The sequence below is a fragment of the Schistocerca piceifrons genome, chromosome 5 (assembly GCF_021461385.2).
Source record: "Schistocerca piceifrons isolate TAMUIC-IGC-003096 chromosome 5, iqSchPice1.1, whole genome shotgun sequence".
NCBI lineage: Eukaryota > Metazoa > Arthropoda > Insecta > Orthoptera > Acrididae > Schistocerca > Schistocerca piceifrons.
This window is the reverse complement of record NC_060142.1, coordinates 96,378,903-96,403,544: the sequence shown is the minus strand read 5'-3', so window position 1 is coordinate 96,403,544 and position 24,642 is coordinate 96,378,903. Positions and strand designations below refer to the sequence as shown.

Sequence of the window (24,642 nt, the reverse complement as noted above, 5' to 3'; positions counted from 1 at the left end):
GATACAAAGTCGCTCCAAACCACTGGCTACCACCTTGGAGCCATATCACAACTTTACCAATACGGAGATCCACAGCTGTTGTCACCGGCTACAGTAAGATTCTACAACTACCAAAAACTACGAAGGAATAGGCTGCGCTCTACAATCCATGCTTTTCACTGATACCTGTAAAGACCAGCTGGAAATCTGACCTAGTGATTCCAAAGCAATAAATAAATGAATGCTAAGTGAAGTTCTGCAAAATGTCCTACATAACTAAAACATCCAGTGTCGAATTACCGCATCAGCCATTGTGAGTCCTTCACAGGATCAGAACAAACCGTGCCAGGTGTGCTGATGGTATCATGCCATGCTACACTGGATGTCCCTAGTATGCCCTCAGATTGCAAACGATTTTCTGACGGTGACGCCAAATGAAGTTGTTAATATAAACTTAACAATCCATCATAATAACAAAGGTATCCAGTTGTGTATTTTGTGATATTTAATTTTGCCGCTTTTTTAATGGAAGTCACTTAAAACACAAGTGAGAAATACATCTATGTGAAGTTATATCCTGTAAATTAGAAATAATAAAATTTGTTATTATCACACGATAAATAAACTAAACAAGCAAATGAATAAACAATAAACAACAGCCAAAAATATTTGTTCACATTTCCAACGTTAAAAATTATGGTGAATGATGTTTCTCAAGAGTCAAAATTCTATGCCTGTAGTCTGTTTTCAAATGGTTCAAATGGCTCTGAACACTATGGGACTCAACTGCTGGGGTCATTAGTCCCCTAGAACTTAGAACTAGTTAAACCTAACTAACCTAACGACATCACAAACATCCATGCCCGAGGCAGGATTCGAACCTGCGACCGTAGCGGTCTTGCGGTTCCAGACTGCAGCGCCTTTAACCACACGACCACTTCGGCCGGCTAGTCTGTTTTGACATGGAGAAGACTTCCATGTTACATTACTAGCAACTACGTCTTTCAATACTTACTTTTGTCATTATTTGTATCAATACTGTCCATTGCTTTTTTACTCCTTCTTATTGCTTCTTTGATTACTTGCTGAGCAGAGGAATCTGCATGGTGAACAAGAAGCATGTCTAGCTCTTGTGCTTATCAACTGCACTTCCTTGATGAAACATGTAGCCTCACTCGAATCTTCAGCCTATATTGCGCCCATCAATCAAAGTTGTTACATCATCATTTATCCATTGAAATCATTAATGAGCACAGAAAACCTTTCTACGTTGGAGACATTAAGGAATTATTTGATGTTGGAGTAAGTGGACTCCGTAATCTGAGGATTCTCAATAAGAATATCAAAGTTACCACTGCATTGCAAGTTTCTACATTTAGTTAGAAACGCAGGGTAGCCGTGCGGTCTAAGGCAACTTGTAACTGTTGGTGCGGCTCTCCCCGTCGGAGGTTCGAGTCCTCCCTCGGGCTTGAACGTGTGTGTTGTCCTTGGCGTAAGTAGCGTGTAACCCTAGGGACTGATGACCTCAGCAGTTTGGTCCCATCGGAACTTAGCACAGAATATTATTATTATTTTTTCAAAATTACTTTTAGTTTCTTTCGGATTAATGGGAGGTGGAGGAAGGGACCTTGGCGTCTCAGAAACATTTAACATATAACATCTGTCGACTGTGGGGCTAAGAGAGCATGCTCAGAAGGCAGAATACACCAGTCTTACAGAAAAGATTAAAGTGAATGTCTTGTTAATGTAATATTTACTTATAACATCGAATATTCTAGAACGAAGTATAAGTTTCCGGGATGAGTTTGTTCGATTTTACCAACGTGGCAGGACATAGGCTAATGTCCTTGTCTATGGTATACACTGTACTGAATTACGAGAGGTCAGCCAGACAACATGGCTAGCCAGTGGACAAGGGAACAAATGTGGTTGTTTTTACTTTTACCATTGTACAAACACTGCTCCCCTATCACTGCGCCTATTAAAACGAACAACAGGCACTGCCGAGCCTAGAGGCTCTCCCCAGAGCTCAAAAAAGTGAAATCCGTTAGTAAGTGGTTTATGACTTTAAACGAATCCCAAATCAAATTTTTATATGTGTAACATTGAAAGATTGAGTAGCACGTTTTATGTGATGTACTGTGTGTCTTGCGACTCCAGCCATCTCCAGCGGCAGTGTTCAAACTCGTTACTAAGCATATACCAAAGTCCTTGGTAACTAATTTCAGCATGCTTCACGGGAGGACGGCATTAAGGGGCGTGACGTCTTAAGTCGTGCGCCTTATACTACAATAATGTTGTGCTGTTTATCGGGTATTACACTTCAAGTTTTATTTGCAGGCATTTCAGTGTATAAAATTCTGTATTTATTCTTCTTCAGTTTCGCAAAGACAGTATTCCGATATTTCTATTTTCGAGAGTTGGCATAGGAGGAGAAAGTAATTACTGTTCTTCAGAAACCTTTCAAGTATGAATAAAATATCTTAATCAAGTATGAAGAAGTAATTTCATTCTTATTGAATTCAACAATGACTATCGTTTACGCAAGACAGACTATTGAAGAATACGAATGACGCACAATGTAAAATAACACTGAACTTTACTTTTTGATATCTCAATAAGTTACGTGGATTTTGAAGTAATTTTCAAAGAAATATAAGAACCTTACAGCACCGAGTAAACGCTATGCGTTACAGGTTGTCAAAACTGTTGTTAGGATAAAACTGAAGCAACTTGCGTCACAAACGGAAATTCTGAAACACGCTAAATTCAATCGTGATATTAGTACTAATATTTGTTCGAATTTTTTAACGCTGAAACAATATTTAAGACTTCAGCAGTCATGATAAAAAAGACACAATTACAATTTAATCACCGATATAATGTTGCCTTCACAGGTGTCAACAACAAAGTTCCTTCAACTGGCAAAACAGCATGGGAACGCTATATTACATTTACACAGCATATAATAATTTCGAAAGAATATAGATATTACATTAAAATTAGCAACATCTATATAATATTGAATCTAACTGTGAACCAAAACCAGTGACCTGCAAAAAGAAGTTCAAATGTACAGGGTTATTACAAATGATTGAAGCGATTTCACAGCTCTACAATAACTTTATTATTTGAGATATTTTCACAATGCTTTGCACACACATACAAAAACTCAGTTTTTTTAGGCATTCACAAATGTTCGATATGTGCCCCTTTAGTGATTCGGCAGACATCAAGCCGATAATCAAGTTCCTCCCACACTCAGCGCAGCATGTCCCCCATCATTGAGTTCGAAAGCATCGTTGATGCGAGCTTGCAGTTCTGGCACGTTTCTTGGTAGAGGAGGTTTAAACACTGAATCTTTCACATAACCCCACCGAAAGAAATCGCATAGGGTTAAGTCGGGAGAGCGTGGAGGCCATGGCATGAATTGCTGATCATGATCTCCACCACGAGCGATCCATCGGTTTTCCAATCTCCTGTTTAAGAAATGCCGAACATCATGATTGAAGTGCGGTGGAGCACCATCCTGTTGAAAGATGAAAATAGCTCCCTGCTTGCTTTATTCGTAGACTTCTGCGGGCTACGCGTGAAACTTGCCCGCACGCGTTCAACCGTTTCTTCGCTCACTGCAGGCCGACCCGTTGATTTCCCCTTACAGAGGCATCCAGAAGCTTTAAACTGCGCATACCATCGCCGAATGGAGTTAGCAGTTGGTGGATCTTTGTTGAACTTCGTCCTGAAGTGGCGTTGCACTGTTATGACTGACTGATGTGAGTGCATTTCAACTTTAATTATTTTGATGTAGTATGTATATAACATAAGAACAACAAATGAACATGAAGATGAAAAACACGGCCGTTAGTTTCAATAATTTGTTTGTATTAAATTCGTTAAGCAAGTTGCTGTGGTGCCATAACTACGAATCTCCAGATGCTAGCTACGCAGTTTCAGCTTCTAGATCAGTAGGAACAGAAATAGGTATTTTGTACTCAATTATTTTCTTGGCTGAAAACAGAATTTGCAGTGCCTGTCGCAGTGGCCGTGCGGTTCTAGGCGCTTCAGTCCGGAACCGCGGGACTGCTACGGTCGCAGGTTCGAATCCTGCCTCGAGCATGGATGTGTGTGATGTCCTTAGGTTAGTTAGGTCATCAGTCCCCTAGAAATTACTACTTACACCTAAGATGTTAAGTACCATAGTGTTAAGAGCCATTTTTTTTAGAATTTGCAGTGCTGAACTGACGTCAGACACACATGAATTCCACCCGAGAATTCGAGGTGGTCACACTACACAGGATACCAATTGTGGTGTCACCGCCAGACACCACACTTGCTAGGTGGTAGCCTTTAAATCGGCCGCGGTCCGTTGGTATACGTCGGACCCGCGTGTCGTCACTGTCAGTGATTGCAGACCGAGCGCCGCCACACGGCAGGTCTAGAGAGACTTCCTAGCACTCGGCCCCAGTTGTACAGCCGACTTTGCTAGCGATGCTACACTAACAAATACGCTCTCCATTAAGTTTCGGGAATGCAGCCGCATAAATTCTGCTTCTTCTAATATTTCGGCTGTATACCTTTCAGCCATCTTCAGAGAGAGCCGTACGACTGACGCTCCAGCGCTCGCTCCATCCTTTTAAACTCGCGGACCGCGCCACTGCGCATGCGGCCACAGATAAACAAGGCGCCAGTGATGTTGATCGGCGGCAAAGACGTAACATATGCATGAGTTAAGTCTGTGGCTGCGCATTCGATCCATGCTGGGAGGTCGATATATTACTGGGAGCTGAACTGTAGCGACGTCTTTGTAAGTTCAATATTGAAAGTGCCGGATTCCATGATTTATCTAATGTGAAACCGCTGTCTTTATTAATTAAATTCTTCGCCAAGCGGATTTCAATGGCCTCTTTTACTACGGAGTCCCAGAAAGATGAAACAGAAGTCAGAATTTCGACATTTTCATATACCATAGAGTGACCAGAATCAATACAATGCTCTGCCACAGCCGATTTACTGGGTTGTAAGAGCGGAGTGTACCTGCGATGTTCCGTACACCTCTCTTGGACTGTACGATTTGTTTGTCCGATCTGTGGCCGCATGCGCAGTGGCGCGGTCCGCGAGTTTAAAAGGATGGAGCGAGCGCTGGAGCGTCAGTCGTACGGCTCTCTCTGAAGATGGCTGAAAGGTATACAGCCGAAATATTAGAAGAAGAAGAAGCAGAATTTATGCGGCTGCATTCCCGAAACTTAATGGAGCAGTCTTTGCGCCGCGAAAACCTGAAGATTCACATCAAATACGCTCTCATTTGCCGAGACGATAGTTAGCATAGCCTTCAGCTACGTAATTTGCTACGACCTAGCAAGGTGCCATTACCAGTTTATATTGAGATTATAATTCTGTATCATCAAGAGCGATGTTCTACAATTATGGATTAAAGTTAAGTATTACAGCAACTGCGTCCGTTTTTCTAAGTTTTTATATCCTTGTAATGTTCCAGACCTCACGCCAGCCTGCGTGAGCTTAAACGCGTGCATTTCGGCCTCCTCTAGCAACACGGTGTTGGCTCTTCTGCCAACACTTCACCAACCATGTGCCTCATTTCAATGAAAGATCGTGGAGAGAGAAGTGAGTTGAAAGAAGAAAACTCTACAGTAATGATTGTCGAAAATGTGCCTCAATTAATAGCGAGTGCATTATCAGACAGCGTTGCAGTGAAGCATCGACTGGCGCCTTATACCTTCCAGCGGTGAGGGCGACTTGTTTTCACAGCACACTGGCGCATCTGCTAAGTATGTGAGCAACGGCTTGCAAGGCGCGTGTCCAGTAAAGCAAGAGTCAGCCACGTTGCGAGGTTCCGCATCGCGAACCGATCTATTATTCAAGGGCAGGCTGCCACCCATTTTCGGGAATCGATGTTGCTCCTTTCTGCCTTACGTCATTAAGATAAATCGCACCGTAAACGAGAACTGAGCAAGCTGATAAGTTTCCCAGAAACAGAACAAATCGATTGCTATTGCCTCTGAGGACGATTTCTGTGGTAAGACAGGAAACTTTTAAGAGATATTAAAAACGGGGAGACTAGACTCGTACCTACATTTGGCACGTTGATATATGTACGTTTTCGTAGAAACTTGGGAGAAGAACCGAAATGTTTTCCGAAGTTCCAAAATGCCTGATTCTTGTAGGGCTCTGACCTGCAAGTTATGGACACAAAACAAATGATAGATGGGGATAATAAAATGAATTGTATAAGTCTGTCAGTTCAGTGCAACATCGACAGCAAATATTTTCGTATTGAGTGTGTCGCCACTGTTAGAACTGGATTAAAAGCGTTCTGACACCTAGAATCCAGCGCGTTCTCTTGAATGCATAGCGTGAGACAGACACAGGTTTGTAGGAGCTTCTTGAGGTATTGTTTCATTACTCTTTTTTTCCTAGCGTTTTAACACGAGGTACAAGGCCCGCTGGTTATCATGATTTGGCAAACTCATATTATTGAAATGTGTGGCTTCAGTCGTCAGTTAGCCCAGATAGAGAATGTTGTGGCCATTTTCTTCTCCCTTTAATTATTTATAAACAGTCTTGATCGCAGCCTTTTACTTTTGTTATTACAGTGCAAACTGTGATGATGACCCTAATTAAAAGTGCTGTATTGCATAGAGAAGTCAATGATGTAAAAGTAGCCAATACTCTAAAACAATGTATTGTTACCCATCTGGATGATGGCGATGGCGCCTGACCCCCGCTGTGCAGGCCTAGTCACTGTAAGTGATGATGAGGGCTAAGCAGCCAGGAGCTACGTGGGGTAGAGAGGGGGCGCTCCAGAGCTTAAGGCATTGCCGTCAGACAATGGAGAACGACTTACATATAGTTTTGATAGTTTTGAGTCTTCATTTTTAGCTAAATTTAAAAGATGTATGAATTAACTCGTTTCTTGATTAAATATTTATTATGAACCGTAAGTGAGTATAATCTTCTGAAATCTGATAGTGGAGGCTTCCAAATTCCCTTGATTACGTTACACTGCTCATTAATTGCAGACCTGGACCAGCGTCGTCAGCAGGTGTTTTCGTTCCACTGATTTCTCTCTCTCTCTCTCTCTCTCTCTCTCTCTCTCTCTCTCTCTCTCTCTCTCTCTCTCTCTCTCTCTACTACTGTGTAGGCTTCCAAAAGTTGAGAGAAAGATTAGGCCAGAAGAAATTTACAACTCTGCCGTCTTTTCTAAACAAGGACCCTGAGTTGGTTTCAGTGGGCAATTCACTGGGCACCTCAACATGTCTCCTCTTCGACCGCCCTCCCCTCCCCCCTCCCGATGGCCGGTACCCAGCTACATATCTAGTTTTCTACGAAAGACATAGCACTCTGGAAAGAGGCCCTTTATGGGCAGATTTACATTTAACACAGGTGTTGCTTCTCTTGGCCCTGCGTAGGCAAAACCGTTCAGTGCGTAGCCATGCCAGCTAATGTCTTCTCCAAAATCTTTGATCTTTGGAGTACAGAATTCCTACTCATTAACTCACTCTCCCCCCCCCCAACCTCTCAACCTCTCAACCTCTCAACCTCTCAACCTCTCAACCTCTCAACCTCTCAACCTCTCAACCTCTCAACCTCTCAACCTCTCTCTCTCTCTCTCTCTCTCTCTCTCTCTCTCTCTCTCTCTCTCTCTCTCTCTCTCTCTCACACACACACACACACACACACACACACACACACACACAAAGCCCGAGGTAGCATTCGAACCTCCGACGGACGGTGCCGCGCGAACCGTGAAAGGACGCTTCAGACGGAACGGCTACCCCGCGTGGCAGCTCGAAAATAGATATAAATATGAGACATACTTTCCTAAACGTTTTACGAACATTGTCTGTTTGAAATTCTTACCGGACCACAATGAATTCTTCAGATCTCGCGTTTTCTTCAATGGCAGTGAAGTTAGGGAGCTGGACTGCATTCGTCAAAATGTATCTCTTCTTAACGCTATTTCCTTGTTTAACTTCTTTCCTATTTGACGGGAATACATTTCTCTTCACCTTTTAATGAGTTATTGTGGGCAGTGTGCCGTCGAGTTCATTCTGGATGTTCTAATTTTCGTTTCTGTACTATTTCACAAGTTCAACAATAGCGAGTTTATTTTCTTATGGAACTGAGCGAAGAGTGCGGAAATTTTATACGTTACTGCTTTGGTTAAGAAAACTTACACTGGGATAAGGATTGCGACATCAGAAATTTTACTGTTCATAACATCAATATCATTACATACTGCATGCTTGCAAATTTAGCATAAAGTGTTTCTTTTTGTACTGAATAATGAGTCCCATCTGTCGTTCGTAGTAATGTTTCGCCCTTACATTGTCAACATAATATTTAAATTCTTTCTGCATGGTACTGTAATATCGTTTCCTCGCAACGTATGCAGTCTCATAAGCGACGGGTACTGCTAACATAAAGTGAATGAGAATTCTAATACCTCTCTTCTGGTATTCCCATTCCCAATGTAAGCTTGTGACGATACATCCGTATATCGTTCGTCGTGTAGAAGGCGTTCATATGTCCATTGCATATTTGCACTAAAGGGGCAAACAGTTAATTTCGGCAGAATCGTGTTGTCAGCGCTGTTTATCCTTCAAAGATTTGTGCCGAGGGATGACTGCCATACGACACCGCAATACTAAATAAAATTATGGGCTATACTAAGTACTTCCGGGAAGGAATGAGCAAAGGCGATACCGACGCAACCTCGGCCATCACGCTCGCCCAACTTGTGAAGTTTGTCACGCTGTCGCTGGCCCTGACTCAGAAGGACGCTTCAAAACCCTAATGATAGAGTATTCTAGACTTAAGATTTTCAAAGAGCGAGCTTACCATGTTCTAACCTGCCGAGCATGCTTCGTGTTATACTTCTGCAGAGTTTAGGACAGGTGAGAGACTTTTTTATGAGATCTCTGATGAGATGTGCCTCGCTACCACAAGATGTGTCTGTATTTGAGTATTAAGTACAAAGAGTGGGCAGAAATCATATTCTCCAATCACTGCTGTCACCGCCTTCCTTATAGGCACTCTGCGTGTTTGGTAAGATGTGCGAACGTCTGTCTGCAGACGCTGCTAATTTAAAGCTGTATTCTTGGCTCCTGAAGGGAATAAAGTCAGCTACCCAGCTTGTAGATCTCAGTGCGCATTTTTGCAATCCCATGGCGTTCGTTAAATGAAGGAATATCACGGAAACGCAGCAGCCACCAAGTTACGCAGTCAATAGCTGTGTCTGAGAATTACTAACTTCGCCGCTTCGCCACTGCGCGAGGAATTGAGCGAGTTAAAACAAAATGTATTCTGTTTGTTGAAAGGGTCTTAAGGCTCGGTAAATGACTTTTAGTGGAACCACCAAAGTTTCACTCACACCTCACCCACTGTGGGCAGTTGAGTGGGCTCTTTCCTTGGCTCAAAGTGTCGCTTCCTTCCCGCCATCCCTGCCAAAATGATGACTTTTGCTCCCCTCTGTCACTGACACCCAATATATAGTGTCTCTAAACCCCGAACCGCTACAGTAATGACTATTCACCACTAGAAGATCGTAGCTCCCAATAATATTTCTACGTGAGAGTGTGGTACCTATCAGTTTCACGTTAATTGGACCACCCATATTAACATTAAGACATTTCTGTTGCGGCAGAGTATCTATTAAAATTGTTTTAATTCATTTGCATGATCGTTTAGGATGGTTTCTTACTGTATTTGTTACCGGGGTTTGCAGCATAGCCCTACGACGCATTATGCCAAACACACCGTCACCCCCACAAGAAGTAGCGGCTGCCATATGTCTGTGAACTGGTTCTTTGTATATTTGCGCTCTCACTGTTTGAGTCACGAAGTTCAAACATATTTTCTGAGGTAAAAATGTAGGACCAGTCCAGAACCTTCCTCAGCAAGTGTAGAAAAGCCAGTCAGGTTGGCCAGTGTATCACACAAACTGTCGTTAACCCACCACGCCGTTTTGATTTTGATCTGCCTCATTTATCTTTTTCTAAGCTAGTTCGTATCTGTACTGTGCTGTTGTGTGTTAATCGGAACTCCATCAACGAACTCAGAGGTTTTTCAGGGATATCTTCAGATTATTTAGGTGTAAGGGAGCAATGATCTCCGGCAACTCGTTACAGTGTTCTTGCATTTCGTTTGATCGGTTACACCATCAGCTTTTTAGCTGCATTATAACGAAAAATGATGCACAACAGTGCAAATTTCTGCAGTACATGTTGTGTCTTGTTCAATTTACTAAGTGTACATACTTTTGAAAGAGTAATGCCCTCTATAACTAGTTGCTCTGAAGTTTACATTCAGTATTGTTCGGTTCTGTCTAGACTTTTTGTTTTCGGACAGTGTTACTTGAACATGAGAAGTGAGGGACAGAAATGTTGTGGATAGATTCACTGATGAAGACTAGGCCGGTTTGCACCTCGCGTATGGCTCCACTGAATTCAATGGAACAGCGGTAAATGACGCAATGTGTCCTGTTGCCTCACAGACAGCAACCACATCACAGTACTTTTACATCTGAATGATGTTGCGTTATTCTGTGTCGTGTGTATTTCTGTTTGGTTATTGCTTCTTACAGGCTTCTTCACTGTTGTGGTGGTGTTTTCGCATAAATATAGGCGATGGCGATAAAAAAAAACACTGAATAAATTACCGTTGCATTATTACTCTGTAACAACCGCCTCTGTTGCCGAGAAGTTACGCTCACTTCGGCAGTACGTATACTAGAATTGGAATGATTGAGAAAAACTTAGAAAGACCCCTGTGCAAGGATGACATGTAACATCATAAAGAGTTCCAAATTATAAACCAAATATAAAAGATTACGAACTAAGAGAAATATCTTAAAAACTAAGAAACCTTTTCTTTTTAAAAAATGGTTATCGTGTCTGCCTTTGTGCCGAAGGATTCGGATTTAATTCTCGGTACCACCACAGATTTTTTTCTGAGCTAAGGTGGTCTGTTGTGGGGTCAGCTCAGCGACTGAGAGTTCAAATTAGGTGCCGCGTGAATAAAGAAGTAGTAGTACTGACTACTCGCAGTGACGGCTAGAATGATTGGCGACACGTTGACCACATGTCATAGTTTTCTGGGTGATCAGTATATGATGGTGGGACGACTGACCTACTATTGATATAAACCCGTCCAGGCGATAGCAGCGTCACCTGGCGATGAATGATTACTAATCAGACACCCCCTTATTATAGAAGTTCATTCACACGCACTTTGCATGTAGTATCAGTGAGCGTGAGATCCGTGTGTAGAATGGGGAAGTTGCGTGATCTATCTGAATTTCCCTGAGGCTAGGCAAGAGCATTTCGGGTATGGAGGAGTGCTGTGGAGAGAGTGTCTTCAACACATGGCGAAACCTAGGAGAAAATGTCCAGAAGTCGTGGGATTGGGTTGCCACCCCCTTATTATAGAAGTCGTAGACTGGGCGGGCTGGTAAAACAGTACAGGCGGCGAACAGTGGCGGATCAAAGATCAGACTTCAATGCTGGGAACAACAGAAATATCTCTGAATACAAAGTGCGTCGATCGCTCCTAACGATGGGTCTCCACAGCCGACGAACCATCCATGTGCCAATGTTTATACCATGAAATCGGCACGTGGCAATCGGCACGTGGCAATCGGCACTGGGCGTTGGCGCAGTAGCAGAGCGTTGCATGGTCTGATGAATCCCGATGCCTTCATCATCATGCCGATACGAGAGCGCGAATCCGTCGTCTTGCAGGGGAACAGCTCCGCGACACCTGTACTACGGGACGGAGACAAGGTGGTGGCGGTTCCATAATGCTCTTCGGAACGTTCACGTTGGTATCCGTAGGCCCAGTGGAAATAGTATTTTGGACACCGTGCAAGGCACCATGACGGTCAGACTAAGCGCCTGCAACTCTCGCTTCCCGCGAAGCAGACCGGTACAGCGGGCCCCGGACTGAGTAGAGGTCAGCCTGGTCGGTCGTCCCGGAAACACAGACGCTTCCCAGAGACCACCAGGAGGCGTCCACGACGCCGCAAGAGGTCGCTACAGCCGCGGACCTCTTTCCTTCCGCTCGACACGTGACTGCAAATAGAGCCAGCCATATCCATGCGCCAAGCAGTATTTAGGCTGGCGCCGGAGCCTGGAGAGGCAGTTCACGCCGAGCGAGCCCACTGGTGTGATCATAGCCGCCGCCACGTCATCGTCCACCGCCGCCAGCGTACCGGAGCCATCCTCGCAGGGCCTCTACTCGTCCTCGGACTGAGGTGACTGCAACGTGGACTCCGCGCCGCTCTTCACGAGACGCCCCGGGTTTGGTTTGGTGATGTTGTATGGTTACTACAGACAGTTTATGTTTGGAAGAATCTCTGGTTTAGTTATGGGGAAGCTTGGAGGATCAGTCCTACCTCACGAATATTGCTTTGTAAATTTTGAAGAAAGACTTTAGTTTAAATAAAAACGCTATAACTCACACTGAGATTTTCCTATCTGCGGACGGCGGATATATTACAAAGAGTATCGTACACTGTTTACAGACCACATACACGCCTTCATGAAGATCACTTTTCCCGACGGTAGTGGCATTTTTCAGCAAGATAATGCGCCATGTTGCAAAGCTAGGAATGTGATGGAGTGATTGGAAGAACACAGTGGCTACTTCCAGTTTATGTGCTGGCCCCCCAACTCGCCAGATCTAAATCCGATAGAAGACATCTAGGATGTGATTGAACGTGGCGTCACAGCTCATCGCTCCCCTTCACAGAATTTAGGGAAATTGCTTGACATGGCAGTGCGGACGTGGTGCCCACTCGCTCCAGCGACCTACCAAGGCCTCATTGCTTCTACGTCACGATGCGTCGCGGCTGTTATCCATGCCTGACATTAACATATTGGCTATTAGGTACATGGTCATAATGTTGTCTGATCAGCGTAGATTACTACTTCTACTATCTTGGCGGCAGCAGCCAGCCAGTCTGAACATGCCTGAGGCCCAATATGCAAGTAGTGTTTACTTTAATTCACTTTACTTTACTCTGTAATGTGCCACCGGAGACCGTTGGTCCCTTGCACCAAAATGCTTGGGACGTTCCACCGACATCGTTGATATTCCTGTACGGAGTAGAAATACTGCATCCATGCTATTCTCTTTCTGTGGTTCATCGGTCTTCTGCACTTATCAACAAATTTAACTACAAAAATCCAAAATACGTTATTAGGTTCCAGAGACCACGAGTTCTCGATCGGCCGCTCTGCCTTTGTCTGCGAATGGCCTCACTTGTCTCCTGACAGGTAATTTTGGCCTTTTCAATCACGTGACGCTCCTTCTTCCCTCCACTTGTCGCCCCCTCAGTTGCGTGACAAGTCGGTCTGGATCGCACTACATTGTTTCCCTGAATGAAGATCGCTCGCTGTGACGGCGATAGCTCACATGTGTTCTAGGTGACATCTTATACCCATGGAGACTGATTCCTCATATTTCCTTACAAAATGTGTCAACTGCCACTAAAAATACTTTATTATCCACTTTTTAGCAGATTTAAAAGTAAAGAAGCAATTCATCTAATTTTTCAATACAAGCTCATGAAATAAATGGTGGAGGTCATTCTTATAACGTAATATATTTATATTACGAATAGTTGTCAGGAAATGCTTTATCACAAGAAACACACAATGTACTACCACAAAGCAAGAAACTTATTCTATGTTGCTAACATGATTCGTTCGAAATCCGAAGTATGTTCTTTAGAAAGGGGATGATTTAAATAGGCATATGATAGCGGAAAAAACACTGGTAGCAGTTACTTCTGTAAAATATCTGGGAGTATGCGTACGGAACGATTTGAAGTGGAATGATCATATAAAATTAATTGTTGGTAAGGCGGGTGCCAGGCTGAGTCCACAAACAAAGGAGGTGGCTTACAAAACACTCGTTCGACCCGTACTTCAGTATTGATCATCAGTGTGGGATCCGCACAAGTCGGGTTGACAGAGGAGATAGAGAAGATCCAAAGAAGAGCGGTGCGTTTCGTCACAGGGTTATTTGGTAAGCGCGATAGCGTTAGGGCGATATTTAGCAAACTCAAGTGGCAGACTCTGCAAGAGAGGCACTCTGCATCGCAGTGTAGCTTGCTGTCCAGGTCTCGAGAGGGTGCGTTATTGGAAGAGGTATCGAATGTGTTGCTTCCTCCTACTTATAACTCCCGAGGAGATAACGAATGTAAAATTGGAGAGATTCGAGAGCTCACGGAGGCTTTCCTGCAGTCGTTCTTCCCGCGAACCATACGCGACTGGAACAGGAAAAGGAGGTAATGACAGTGGCACGTAAAGTGCCCCCCGCCACACACCGTTGGGTGGCTTGCGGAGTATAAATGTAAATGTAAATGTAGATGTAGATGTAGATGTAGATGTAGAACAAAGAACACGCCGCAGTAGAAAGCAAGATGGGCACTTACCTGATCTCAAAGTGTTTCCTGAGCGATATCCATACAAGATGTTAGTATATTCTTCTTCCACATGGTATTTGTTGGTACTGAAAATTTATCTTTCCGTCACACTTTTATACTGCAAGTGAATTCAAACACTTACATGATAAATTTTAAATTAGAAGAGAATAGAAATATGCTGTATATGTGCAGTCCTAAAGCATCGCCTGCCCACCCGTCAGCGCCGCGCCGCGAAATGGCATCAAGAAGGCGCTGACCCGCGCGCCATTGGAAATGGCGGGCAGCGCCGCACCTCCAGGAACACAGAGTTCGGCGCCTCTGGTAAACGCTGACAAACAGCCACCCATCGCTGTTAGGCCTAGTTCGGTCGCAGACTTAGAAGGCATCAGTACTGATTAATAGGAAGACGTTACTTAGCTTGCACTCTACTCACTGTTACTACTCGCAGAGTACTTCTCTGTAGGAGGCACAGGAAGACGTAAAAAGTTCCATTAATCTGAAAGTGTTTCGTACAGATAATTTTGGATTCCTGCCATCGGCCATCGCAACTTCTCTGCTTCCTTTCTCGTGTCGGTGCACCCACAGTAGCAGACACAACGGTATGTGTGTATGTGTGGTCTTCCTGAATACAACGACAATGAAAGCAACACACACAAGAAAGCAGATTGGCATGAAATGTACTACATGTTTGGATGCGCAGGTGATCAGCGTTTAAGGTTTATACAGTCGGCGGTTTATCGTCCCGCGATGCTCTTGCTCGTTTTGCTCTGAATACCACGACTGTAAATATGGAGTGTATGAGTTCCGGAAGGCGAAATCTGTGTCTGAATCTGCGTACATGCTCCGAAAGCCACTGTACAGTGCATGACTGAGAGTCGCCTGCACTAATGATAATCATTTCGTTTCCTGTTCCACTCGGAAACATGGCGAGGGAAACAATTGTCTATAAGCCTCCGATCGAGCCAGAGTTTCTCGTACCTTCATCGTCCATGCGCTAAACGTAATAGAAAGTTGGTGACAGTAGATCATCGGTATGTGAAGCTGACTGCAGAACGATTCTAAATTCTCTCAATAGTGTTCCTCAGAAAGAAAGTTGCTTTCCCTCTTTTGATTGCCTTTTGAGTTCCCGAAGCACCTCCTTAGCTCTTGGGTGTTCGAACCCACCGGTTGAAGTATACCTCATTCGCAATACTGCCAGTGGATAACAAGCAGATCAGTAGACGTAACTAAATTTTGTTTGTGTTCGAAGTTTCCGTGTTCACATAAATAGTCTGTTTCTGATGCAGTACAACGAAAGAAAGTAAACGTTCTCCAGAAAGTGTTTTTAGTAATCCGAAGGAAAAATTCGTGACAAATAACTGTTCTTCAATGATACGAAATTAGATCCTTGAGACCATAGATCACGATCTCTTGACCAATGGGATCTTCAAAACAAAGTACATATTCAAAGTTATGTGTTTCGAATAACACTACCTGTCCACAGTGCGTAACACAAAGACTGGGAGCACAGATCGTGGGAGCACAGCCGTCTGGGTGACCAAGGCGACGTCCCATCCAAGGCGGTCTCCAAGTGGCTATGGTACGTCAGTCGCTGGCTGCTGAAGATGGAATTGGCCCTAACCGGCTCCGCACGGGCAGAAATACTTGGGCAGCGGAACGTTACACTTTTCCTATTGGCTATCGGAGTAACGGCGGTTGCAGCAAGAAGTTAATCTCTGGAGCAACCACTGTTGCTATATTCAGCACCATTTGGAGGCTGAACAGGATTCTGCGGGAATCGGCCTCGACGCAGGGTCGAGCAGACTATAACCTGCGAAGTATAGATGCGTTGCGGGTTGGCATCGTCAAAGGCGAAACATAGACACACGCCACCGGCAACAAATCTAGCAGCCCAGCTCTGGAATCTGCACCAGGTTGGATTAAAGGAAGACTTCGAAGAATTTCACTCAAAAACAGGTCGCAATAGAGTCCTGTGTGCGATCTTCTGCACACATGAACCATACTTTCTCAAAATTTTCCCAATAAACAGTCCACCATCCGCCTTCCCTATCACAATCTTCATATGCTCGTACCATTTCATATCGCTTTTCAAAGTTACGCTCAAGTATTTGAACTACATGGCTGTGTCAAGGACGACACCAGTACTGCTGTATTCGTAATTTATCGGTTAATTTTTCCTTCTCATTCGCACTAACTTAAATTTTTCTACCTTTCAGAGTTAGGCGCCATTCATCACACCAACTAGAAATTTTGTCTGTCACCTTGTGTCATCCTACAGTCACTGAAGTTAGATATTTCCCCGTACCCCACAACATCATCAACAAACAACTGAAAATTGCTGTTCACCCTGTCCACCAGGTCATTTATGTATGCACAAAATAATCACCGTCCTATTTCACATCGCTGGGTCACTACGGTGAGTGTTCAACAATGGCAAGGATATCGCTAGTAAAGGACAGTGCACTTTTCATATTTTAGAGCCACTCACGTCTTTGTTAACAGAAGATACGGGAATATGGAGTAGGTTACCAATCTGTAGTGGGCCACCATGTCAAATGCTTTCCAGAAATCTAGAAATATGAAACCTGCCTGTTCCTCTTCACCCATAGCTTGCCGTTTTCTAAAATGGTAACCAACTACTGCGAGCTGTTTTTCACACGAGCGATGCTTTCTAAAATTGTGATTATTAGTAGACATAAGCTTCTCGGTCTCAAGAAAATTATATTCGGACTGAAAATGTGTTCAGGTACACTGCAGCAAACCGATGTTAGGGATACTGGTCTGTAACTTCGTAGGCACTACCTAAGCGCCAAGCAGGGTCTCAGCGTCACCGTGCGACTAGCGCTCGACAGTACAGTCGTAATGCTTGATATCACGGGATAGATACTAAACTGTCTTTCCAGTCGCGGTTCTGTGCACATCACCATGATGGGCGTGTCCCTGTTTGAAAGCTTCTTCGGCAACGAAGTCTGCTAGATTGCATTCGTAATAATTGTACAGGCCCAACGATTAGCGTGTTGGTGTGCAAATCACTGGTAATGTAAAGCAAAAGTGCTTTAGTTCTGCATCCATTGACATCGGACATGGTAAGCCCATTGACTGAGCCCTATCTTGGAGATACCCATGTCACAATCATTAAACAAAATAATGCAAAGCAATATGTTAATCCTGTACTTCGTCATGTATTTCCATACATTTTGACTTTAGGCAAGGTCGCTACAGGCAATTGTGGTACAATTATCAGAACCTCAATAGAAGAACCCCAGAAGTCATAGCTCAGACGCACAGCCGAAGGCGATCCTAGAAAATGACCTCACGGGTAGTGAGGTCTCCTGATCAGGGTAGACATAAATATAGGCTTGTACACAAGGTATGCAAGGAGAAAGTCCATTGGCATTGTAAATGTTCATATGAATTCTGTCTGCACCTTAGGTGGGTATTATTACGACGTTTGTACGCCATCCTGCAATATCCAACGAATAATACAATCTCCGTTCCGCTGTGGGATTCAGAAGAGCAGACTATGAAAGCCTTACCAATAATCCTCAGCAAACCCAAGCTGATGAACATAACACAATTCTTTGCCGGAGCTCAGGAGAAGTGAAGACTCTTCACAATCTCAACTAGACGACGGATGGGAAGTGCCGCTGTCGCGCATGCCAGCGTACCTATTCGGAGCTGCAGGGGCATCCGCTGCGAGTGAAAACCCTGTGGGAGCCCCATTAGAAAGTCAATCGCCATCACCTAGTATTACTAGTGGCGCGATTCCGCGATTTAGGTCTTCCGCAACACATTCAAGGTCGCCTGCAGGCCAGGACGTGCCTATAACAATGCAAAAGGGTCAAATAACCTTGCGCAAAAGGTTCCTCAGATACACAATACTCCAAATTAGACCAAACAGGAAGAATAGTGTTAACAAAGTGTTGTTTGCCACCAACAGAAGAAGCATCGACTGTGATAAGAAACTAATCGCTACTCTTTTTATACCATGTTGGCCTGACCATGACTTTCTCCTTGTCCCTCAAGAGTCGAAATCGTATGGGTACGGGTTACGAACAGTCTCGTACGTTACCAGGCACCAGCCGTTATTAATGACGAACTTTGTCATAGAACTGAAGTAGCATGGAAATAAGTACGTGTACCTGGCCATTCAAGCTCGCAATGAGACTGCTAACTTCCCCTGAGCAATTTTATTCATGTTGACATGTTGTGTACGGCGCGACCAGAACTTCAGTAGATGTAAACAGATGGACGCAACTGTCAACCGCTGTTGAATAATGGAGTTTGAGCCGGCCGGTGTGGCCGTGCGGTTGTAGGCGATTCAGTCTGGAACCGCGTGACCGCTACGGTCGCAGGCTCGAATCCTGCCTCGGGCATGGATGTGTGTGATGTCCTTAGGTTAGTTGGGCTTAAGTAGTTCTACGTTCTAGGGGACTGATGACCTCAGAAGTCAAGTCCCATACTGCTCAGAGCCAAAATGGCATTCGTTTCATAACCGTGCACTTCTTGCTAACTAGAGACGCCTACAAAGTAGGCCCATATAAGCGTGACTTACTCGGTCGGCTCCGAAGTATATGGATAGAATTTCGCTGTCAGCACTTTTGCTTTTTATTTCATTCCCATGTAATTCTAACAGCCGGTTTATTATTGCTGTGACAGTTATCTGTATTTAATTATTTTCGAAATCTTTACTCTGAAAAAGGGGAGAGTTTTTTCCTATGCAGCCTGAAAACTCAGAAATAAAATGGGTGTATTGATTTAAGTTCTTTTATTTCCTTTTTTTGTTAGTGACATTATTTATATTTGTGACATGTGTAACCTATCGATAATGAGCGAATCACGATGATACTGATCGGGGAAATGACAGAGAGCAATAATTTTTACAGCGTGGAGTACATGTAGTGAACGCTGAATAACCCATGCGCTTGCAAAAATTCAATGACTCCTTTGCGAAACAAAGTGGGTTTATATTCATAATTCCTTTTCGCACGTCACACAATTTCGCGACATACCACATATAAATGTATGTCACCAAATACTGACGTACAATTGATTGAATTTTTATGCAGGTACTCTAGAACCTGTCTCTGGTTTGGATTGAATCTCGCTGGCGGTACTTTTTCTTCAGGCAGGCGAAGAACTTTATAAAACGACTGCAACACCCGGAGTAAATCATCTAACAGAAAACAAACACTTACTCCCACGATTGCGGACGATGTGAATGCTAGCGACCATACGAAACGTATAAGCACTTCCAAAATTTTCCAACTCGATTTTCTCGAAAACGGTTGAGAGTTGCGTCTTTCTGTTTGCATATGTTAAAATTAAAGTCGTGCCCGACACACTTGCCATTATGAATGAATGAAATCGGACTTCATACGATACCCATGTCAGCAACAAGAGGTCTTACACGGCTCTATCCTGAATGGAACTATCATAGATATCGGTTCTGTGTACTTTATTTCGCATTTACCAAATATATAATGCATAATTACTACTATACTGTGTTCTATTAATAATTAAAATTACGTTATTTACACTGCCGGAAAAAATCACACTACCAAAAGATAATTATTTAGACTAGTGAAATTTCGGGATTACGTGTGTGTAGGTAACAGATTTAAGTTACAAACATTGCAAGAGCAGATGCTGATGTAAGCGCGAGAAAATCCGTAGCAAATACGAAATTCTGGTCCATTAATAATCTGTGCAACCGCCAGAATGTTGAACGCAGACATTCGAAAATGTATGCATTGTTTGTACTCGTGCCGGATGTCAGTTTATGCGGTGGGGTTCCACGCTTGTTGCACTTGATCGTCGATACAGGGATGGCTAATTTTGTTTGTGAATAACGGTGGAGTTGTCGCCCGATGATGATCCACAAGTGCTCGATTGGATACAGATCTGGTTATCAAACAGGTCAAACCATCGTGTCGACACTCTGTAAAGAGCGTTGGGTTACAACAGCAGAATGTGGACAAGCGTTATCCCGGTGGGAAACACGCCCTGCAGTGCTGCTCACGAATAGCATCACAAAAGATTGTACGACAAACTGATGAATCGAAGTTCGTTGCAGTCAGGGTACGTGGGATAACCACTGGAGTGCTCCTACTGCCATGAGAAATCGCGCCCAGACCGTAATTCCAGGTGTAGGTCCAGTGTGTCCAGCGCGCAGACAGGTTGGTTGCAGGCTGCGAGCTACTACGGACGAGAAATACCCATTAGCGAGCTTCACTGGTGTCGAGAAATCCATTTGCGACGTGCTACGGTTTCTCTGTATGCGCGAGGTCGGGAGAAACACACTGAACTAAAATTGGTTTTACTAGATCACTGGGTGATCACAGAGGGCTCGAGCCCCCACCAGCTTCTGCACGGAAAAAAAAGTAAAATCGTCACCCAAGCACGTACGTAGGATGGATACCCTTGGGGTTCCGTAAAATGTGGTTGGACTTATTAACTAAATTGGCTACGTTAGGTCTGAGGGGCGCCAACCACATCCGCTGCACAGTCCCCAGTAATTTTAAATTAATGTCAAGTTTATAAAACCAAACGTTTTCACTAAAAATTATTCCTGCCTGCTAACAATACAGTTTTAACTAATTGGAGTTTATTTTAACTTGTTCAGGACAGATTTGACTGAAACACTGTTAAGTGTTCTTCATTTGACCTCAGATATTGACCGGGTTAATTCAACAGCGCCACTCCAATATTGACCACAATCATTCAGCAATTATTCACTTAATGTTTCTTTTAAAATAGCTGAAACCTCCAAGATGAACAAAGTTCTGAGCGGAGAATACTTCTCGACAAATAATAATAAACCAAACACAATCTGAAGTCCAACCGCAAACTGAACAAGCGCTGTGGGTCATAGTGATTTCAGAGTTAAAGTCCATCACGACTTCGCGGTACGAAAATATTCAAAGTTCAACTAGCGCGCGAAATTTTCACAAGTCTCACAATCGCACCACCGAGAATTCTTCAAAGTCCAGCAGCACCCAACTGCTGAAAATCACACGTTTCACGCGAATTTGCGGTCCGAAAAATATTTTAAGTCCAATTCGTGCACGGACTTTAGTCAGTCACACGTGCTACCCTTTTCAACTCAACTAAATGACTGCCCCCATCACAGAAAATGGGCGGCCTTAAAAGCCCTCGGTTTGAACACTCTAAACTTTAAGTGCAAAAAACTTGATTTGACTTCACTTATATAGATGTAATAAAATGCATGTAACACTTCTTTCAGACGGAAATTTTCCGCTGAATTCAGATTCATCATTAGAATTTCTGTACGGTATCTTATTCTCGTATTATTAAAATTTGTGTCCTTCATATAGAACTTTTCATTATTTAAAATACTTTCAATGCATAAATAACATAGATCATACAATGGTAATATTTCTGTATGTCTACTTTTCCGTACTGCCGCTATCTTTTCGTGATTAAAAATGCAGAATTTTGATAAATAAAAAATAGGAACTATAAACATCATTTTGGCTCCTCATTTAAATTTTTAGAACATGTTAAAAAAAAAGTTACATAGATATCTTAGTACTACTCATTCAGACTTTTCATTTCACACCTCGTTCGTAAAATTTTGTCAAAGCGTCTCCAAGATGTCCAATTTACAATTTTAGTTATAATTAATTGAATATTTTAATAATTCAGAAACTACCAGGGCGACTGGAGGTGCGTTTATAAGAGTACAACCAGCTAATTTTCTGCTTTAAAATGAGCCTAAAAGCTCCATTGTGCCGCATTGGGATCAGTTTTTATTGATTTCTATATTTGACATAAGCTGTGTGCTAAAAGCGGCGCGGAGAAATCCTGCCATGAGCCAGTGTGCCGGCCGTTAAGTTTCCCCATCACGTGGATGGACGCTAAGCTGACCGTACTCATTTTAAAGAACCGCCACTGTTGGTCAGTGCCGAAACTAGGACGATTCTGCTGCTGCCAAGACGGCTGACACACACCCATCTTAGATGTAAACACGCCAGATTCTCGACTGCCACTTTGCCGCAATTTTTACTACAGAAATTGCGGTCTTCACATCCGCCCACCAAAGCCTGTCCCCTGTAAAGGCCGTCAACTTGCGTCATCCTAACAAACACCAGGCCGTCACTAGCAGCGTGGCAGAACCAGCATACAACAGAAAACACAAGACACCCATCCCGCCCTTCAATGGTGTCAAGCGAAAATCATTGGAGTCGCAAATGGCTGTGGTTTGGGGTCGGCGGAATGCGCGTTACAATGCACTTGGCCAAGAGCTGCTGAAATTGGTGTACCGTCTGTACCTGCAGCCCCGATCGGTGTGGCCGAGCGGTTCTAGGCGCTTCAGTCCGGAGCCGCGCTGCTGCTACAGTCGCAGGTTCAAATCATGCCTCGGGCATGGATGTGTGTGGTCTCCTTGTGTTAGTAAGGTTTAAGTAGTTCTAAGTCTGGGGGACTGGTGGCTCTAAGCACTATGGGACTTAACATCTGAGGTCATTTGATTTTGTATCTGCAGCAGGAGAACCATGCGGTGAACACGGTGGTCTTTGCTCTCGGTAAAGTCACGTATCCGTCCGGATCCCGGTCTTCTTGTGTCTCTACATTCTCGTGGCCACCACTGCCAGCAATCATGCACACTTTCTGTATCTTGTTAGAAGAGGAATACAGTTAGATCCCGTTGACATTGAGCCACGATATTTCGGCCCAGAGACGGCCGGCCGTCATCAGGTGAGTACACAACTCCTGTAAAGCCCAGTTGTTCTTCTTTGTTGTTATTTTAATCACCTCATACAAGGCGGGCTGTCAGCAGCATATTACGCTGCTCTTCAGCCGTGAGTGGTACAATAATATGACATATAGGTGGCACAGATAACACAATAAAAACGGCGGGCAAAAACTGTAGATCGAAAAACAATAAACATGAAGCCGTGTACACTGGACGAGAAAAAACACTAACACTAACACTTGGTGACACGGCGCACATAACACAAATGACTGCGACGGCACACGTGAACAGTGGTGGCGTGATGGCGAAGGAACACTAAACACAAAACGGAGGCTCACACTGATGGCGATGATCTCCGGCGCGCAAATGTTCACTGGGCGTGTACGAGTCCGGGGACCTGCCAAGAGAGGAGGAGAGGGGGAGAGGGAGGGGGAGAGCAGAGATACCACAGGCAGGGGAGATAGGAGGAAGGGAGGAAGGGGGAGGGGAAGCCAGGGAGGAAGGGAGGAAGGGGGAGGGGAAGCCTGGGGGAGAGGGGTGGAGGAAGGGGGAAGGGGTGAAAACGAGAGAGAAGGGAGGGAGGGTGCCTAAAGGAAAAAAACACAGGAAGTGGGGAGGCTCAAAGTTGATAGGAGGAGTAGATGGAGGGGAGGAAGACATCATCAGGGAGGGGGAGCTGGCGGAAGCCACCTTGGGATAGGGTAAGAAGGGTGGAGAGATGGAGACCGTGTGGGACGTGGGAATACAGGTGCGGCAGCGGGCGGGGGTGGGAGATGATGGGCGAGACAAGAGGGTGAGGAGGATCAAGTTTGCGGGAGGTGTACAGGATCTGTATCCTCTCAAGGAAAAGGAGGAGGTGGGGGAACGGAATGAGGTCGTACAGGATCCGCATGGGGGAGGGGAGACAGATGCAGTAGGCGAGGCAGTGAGCATGGCGTTCAAGGATTTGAAGGGATTTATAAAAGGTAGGGGGGGGGGAGGAAACCCAGGCTGGATGAGCGTAAAAAAAGGATAGGGCGGATGAGGGATTTATAGGTGTGGAGGATGGTGGAGGGGTCCAGACCTCACGTGCGGCCGGAGAGGAGCTTGAGGAGATGGAGTTGGGAGCATGCCTTGGCTTGGAATGTCCGGAGATGGGGGGCGGGGGGGGGGGGTCCAGGAGAGGCGTTGGTCGAGGGTGACGCCAAGGTACTTGAGGCGGAAGGAAGGGGTGGTTTTGCCTACAATGATCACCTGGGTTTTGGAGGGATTGACCTTGAGCAACCACTGGTTGCACCAAGCGGTGAACTGGTCAAGACGGGATTGGAGGTGTTGGGAATGCTGCAGGGTGGGGGCGAGGGCAAGGAAGGTGCTGTCATCGGCAAACTGGAGAAGGTGGACGGGGGGTGACGGCGGCGGCATGTCCGCCGTATAGAAAAGGTACAGAAGGGGGGAGAGGACGGGGCCTTGGGGCACACTGGCGGAGGGAGAAAAGGTGTAGGAATCCGTGTTATGGGTG

The 24,642-nt window shown here is 44.5% G+C and overlaps 1 protein-coding gene and 1 non-coding gene across 2 annotated transcripts in view; one reads left to right on the top strand and one right to left on the bottom strand.

Annotated features, from left to right (window-relative positions):
* The window catches only part of LOC124798761 (coiled-coil domain-containing protein 177-like), a 143,146-nt gene that overhangs the window by 36,461 nt on the left and 82,043 nt on the right, over positions 1-24,642 (bottom strand). The gene's annotated exons all lie outside the window — the stretch shown is intronic.
* On the top strand, positions 10,706-10,810 carry LOC124799739. Its single transcript, XR_007017080.1, has one exon. It is a non-coding gene; the product is annotated as a U6 spliceosomal RNA (small nuclear RNA).